The sequence below is a fragment of the Penaeus chinensis genome, chromosome 33 (genome assembly GCF_019202785.1).
Source record: "Penaeus chinensis breed Huanghai No. 1 chromosome 33, ASM1920278v2, whole genome shotgun sequence".
Lineage (NCBI taxonomy): Eukaryota > Metazoa > Arthropoda > Malacostraca > Decapoda > Penaeidae > Penaeus > Penaeus chinensis.
In genome coordinates this window covers 6,024,723-6,029,722 of record NC_061851.1, presented here as the reverse complement: position 1 = coordinate 6,029,722, position 5,000 = coordinate 6,024,723, and the positions used below count along the sequence as shown (strand labels likewise).

Below are 5,000 nucleotides of genomic sequence, written 5' to 3'. Positions count from 1 at the left end.
ATTAGAATGACCAGTATAATCTCCACTGATATTAATATTATCTTCGTCCCTATCATCACCATCACTGCCTTCATCATCACCACCACCATCATCCCCAACACAGTGAAGAATCCTCCCAGCGTAGTGCAAATACCCCCTCGTCACCGTGTGCACAGCGCAGACAGAAGCACCTGTGTGGATGGGTGGGCGCTGGGGGTAGGGGGCGGTGACGGGGGGTGGGGGGGGGAGAATCACTTTCACTCTCTGACGGACCTTCGTCGCTCGCACAGAGTCTCTCTCTTCCCACATTTTCACTCTTTACGGACGGAAGGGATCTGTGTCCCCGGAGTGAGAAGGCGACTCTTATTCTGGCGCGTGAGGAGGAAGGAGAGGGAGTTATCGAAGAGAGTTTGGCCAATTACGGGGCTTGGGAACCGCCTCGAACACTGGGACTGCCTTTGTTGAGTGGGAGGGAAGCGTACTATGATTTCTTGTTTAAGTTTAGTATCTAACACCATTAAATAGGAAAGAATAAATCTAGCTTCTTGGGATAAAATCGAGAGTCATTGTCATTCACTTTTACAAAGGTTTCTAGATAGTCGATATGATAATGATGGCGAGGATAAAAACAAAAAAAAAGACACAGTGACGTCACATGCATGACGTCATCAGCTTGGCTGAATCATACTATGGAATATACGTTACCTTCTTCCGAGGTCTAAAGGAAAGATAATAACTTGTCAGTTCCAATTTTTTTTTTATTTTTTATTTTTTTTTTTTATTTTTTTTAACGATAACGGATTTTCTACGAGCCACTTGTTCATAAAGGTTGTTAGCCCGGCTCTGATGACCGGCACGTGTTACGGAGCCGCCCGCCCTGATATCGCTGGCGGGCTGTTACCTTATGCCTTGTTATTAGAGATGACAAGCCGTTCTGGAACTTCCTGTTGTCACCCGCACTCCCATCCTGTTATCTTTTCACGGGATGTTTGTCTCGTATAACGCCCGCACGCCCACCACACCGCGCCCACGTAAAAGTCCGCTGCAGTGTCTATGACTGGCACGAAAAGCGATCCGTTTGACGTGGAGCTGTGACTTCCAGGATGTGTGAGTTGTCTCCGTTTAGAGAATTTTCTTAATTCCAATTTAATAACCTTAATAACACATGCTCACCGGATATTCATTGACAACGGCTCTTGGTAGTTGTAAACAAGTTCAACGGCGAGTCACGTGTTATCATCAGATATCAACGGTCGCGTTCAGACTGCGTGGCGATCATAACTGTGTGTGTTTGTGTGTCTGCCCCGCTCTCTCTCTCTCTCTCTCTCTCTCTCTCTCTCTCTCTCTCTCTCTCTCTCTCTCTCTCTCTCTCTCTCTCTCTCCCTCCCTCTCCCTCCCTCTCCCTCCCTCTCCCTCCCTCTCCCTCCCTCTCCCTCCCTCTCCCTCTCCCTCTCTCTCTCCCTCTCCCTCTCCCTCCCTCCCTCCCTCCCTCCCTCCCTCCCTCCCTCTCTCTCTCTCTCTCTCTCTCTCTCTCTCTCTCTCTCTCTCTCTCTCTCTCTCTCTCTCTCCCCATCTCTCTCTCTCTCCCCCCATCTCTCTCCTTCTCCCTCTCCCTCTCCCTCCCCCCTCTCTCTCTCTCTCTCTCTCTCTCTCTCTCTCTCTCTCTCTCTCTCTCTCTTTCTCTCTCTCTCTCTCTCTCTCTCTCTCTCTCTCTCTCTCTCTCTGTCTCTCCCTCTCTCTCTCTGTCTCTCTCTCTCTCTCTCTGTCTCTCTCTCTCTCTCTCTCTCTCTCTCTCTCTCTCTCTCTCTCTCTCTCTCTCTCTCCCCCCCCTCTCTCTCCCCCCCCCCCCCCTCTCTCTCTCTCTATCTATCTATCTATCTATCTATCTATCTTCTTTTGGTTTTACTTTTTTATTTGTTTGTTTACTTCTTTGTTATTATTTAATGGTTTTCTGTTTGATATTAAATTTTCTTGTTTCATGACACTTCATTTCCGTTGCATGTCTCCTCCCACCCACCTTTCTCACTTTCTTTCTCTTTCGGTTTTACCTTTTCGTCGTCTTTTTTCTTTTCTCACACCCTCACAATTCTCACAAAATTCCTCCACTTCCTTTCATTTCTCCGTCCTTTTTTCAACTTCCTCCACATCCTTCCAAGGAAGTGAGGGGAGAAGGGTGGCGGTGGGGGATGGGAGGAGGGGGGGGGGGGGTGATTGATGTCACTAGTCAACGTTTGTAGACGATGCCGCAGCTGTGACGTAGATATATTGTCATTTCCCGTTTTCTATCCTTACTTTTTCTTCCATGATTTTTTTTTTGATGTCACTAGTCAACGTTTGTAGACGATGCCGCAGCTGTGACGTAGATATATTGTCATTTCCCGTTTTCTATCCTTACTTTTTCTTCCATGATTTTTTTTTCTTTTTTTATGTATTCTTTGTGTATCAGATTCCCTTCAATATAATTCCTCTATTTTTATGATTTTTTTTTTTAGATTTAAATTGAAAAAGCTTCTTTACTTTTATTTCTTTGTCAGAAGGTGACATAAGAGGTATACATATAATACGTCACTTTATATGTCCTCTTGCAGCTGTCGGATACTCAGTAATTATTATCATCTGAGTCCACAGGAATGTTTATGTGAGTGTGAGTAAGTGTATGAGTGTGTGTCAATGTAATGGACTGATAGCATGTGGGTGTTATGAGTGACTGTATTTCTGACGGATTGAGTGCAGGGAGTGTATTTTTAATGTTACTGTGACTGAGTAGATGAGTACATGTATGTATGAGTAAATGATGGTATGAGCGACAGAATGTGTCTTCGTGTGCGTGCGTGATTTGAGCATGCAGTATGTTTACTTTTATGCAAGAGGGACCGCACATACCACATGAACCACACACATGAAACTGCCTGCGTGAACGTCGAACTCATAGCCCCTTCCCCAGGGTCCAGTAAACCGCTAATCCTGGCCTATTGTACCCGCACTTCTACTTCATTGAACAGCCTTGCTACTTTATGGTTTTGGGTGAACGTGTAGGTTTGTTCAGAGTGATGTGGACATGCTGAATATTATAGGCTTTTGTACATCTTAAGCCTTAATTAAAATGATAACATGTTAAGCCTTGATTATAATGATAGCAATGATAATGATAGTGATGGCAATGAAGATAATGATAACGGTGATCATAGTGATAGTAATGGTAATAATAATAACAGCAATGATACCAATTATCATAAATATGGCAACGATGATCCCTAGGATAATGATAAGAAATGAATAAATATATAGAAATGAAATAAACAACAGTAGCAGTTTTCATTTCCATTTGTTTGATGTTCTTTTACATGTAAGAAGTGCGAAATGAAAGTTATTTCTTAAGCATTTACTCCTTACAAGGAGAATATTAGCTTAGGACCAACACCCCCCGTGATTTATGGGCTGATGGCAGTCATATGGCGAGTCATGGGGCCGTAACGAAGCCAAGATGGGTCTGTGTGGCCGTTGTTTTTGCCCTGAAGTTAAGGATTTTTTTCCGTGTTGGAGATTAATGTGGAACTTATTTCCGTGTTGGGGATTTCTGTTTTAAACTTCTCTCTGTGTTGGAGGTTGGTGTAGGGTTTCTTTCTACGTTGAGGGTTGGTGGAAAGGATTTCTTTGCTGTGATTGGAGCTTAGGGTTTGTTTTCATGTCGGGGATTTTTGGAAAGTATTCCGTTCCTTGTTGGTGATTGCCGTAGGATTTCTCTCCGTGTGGGGATTTGTGCAGGATTTTTTTCATGTTGGGGATTGGTACAGGATTTCTTCTCATGTTGGCGATTGGTTTTAAGATTTCTATGTTGAGGATTGGTGTAGGGTTTCTCTTCAAGGTAGGAGTTGTTGGAAGATTACTTTCTATGTTGAGGATTGGAGGAGAGGACTTCTTTGTTAAGGATTGATGTAGGATTTCTTTCCGTATCGGGGATTGGTGTCGTTCTTTCGGTGTTGTGTAAAGGATTTACCATGTTGCGGATTGGTGTAGAGATTTTCAGTGTTGAGGATTGGGTAGGATTTCTCTCTGTGAATAGGATTGGTGTAGGATTTTTTTTCCACGTTGAGAACTTGTCTAAAGGATATCGTGTTATTCTTAATAGCTCTACTATTTAGATATCATTTTGTAATATGCATACCAAAAGGCATAGTTTCCGTTATTAATACTTCCTTTCTGTTGAAAAAAAAAAAAAAAAAAAACTCGCAGGTGTGCGTATCAGCTGACGAATGGTGACAAAAGCGGTGTTATCAGCCACACCTATCCGCTATCCGCTATCGCTTGGTCGAAACAAAGAGGAAACAGGCTGGCACGTACGTACACACGCTCACCTACACTTACGTACACGTGTATGTACATAATACATGCACGCACACAGATATACGGACACCTGCTCGCAAGTACATGGGATAATGGTTCTAGTCCAGAAGGAAAGTAGGGGGGGGGGGTAGAAAAGAGCACTAAATGGAGAAGGATCAAGAGAACAGGATGAAAGAAAACAAGATAGAGAAGAAAACGAAATAAAAGGAGTTAATCGATGAAAAAAGAAAAAAGAAAAAAAGGAATGACAATAAGAAAATAAGAGAACCAGGAAAGATTGAAAAAAAAAGAATTAAGAAAAAAAAAGAGAGGAAGGGATGTTGCGGATCTTCTCGGCGGAGTGAAGGGCGGGTGTCACGTGACTTGGGATTTGTAAGTCCTCGAGGAAGTTATAATGCGGATGCGGTTCCCTTACTGTGAATAAGAATTTCCGCAAAGTGAAAAATGAGATTCATGACTTATTGATACACGGATACACGCACACACGCATATGTATGTGTATGTGTGTGTGTGTGTGTGTGTATGTGTGTGTGTGTGTGTGTGTGTGTGTGTGTGTGTGTGTGTGTGTGTGTGTGTGTGTGGAGTTGATATTGATATTCGACTTAGGAAAAAAAAAAATATATATATATAGAAGACACGTTTAGATAAGGTGGCGACCAAATCTCTATAGATAAACC

At 42.9% G+C, this 5,000-nt stretch overlaps 1 protein-coding gene across 1 annotated transcript in view; it reads left to right on the top strand.

Moving 5' to 3' along the window:
• The window catches only part of LOC125042963, a 34,260-nt gene that overhangs the window by 4,726 nt on the left and 24,534 nt on the right, over positions 1-5,000 (top strand). The gene's annotated exons all lie outside the window — the stretch shown is intronic.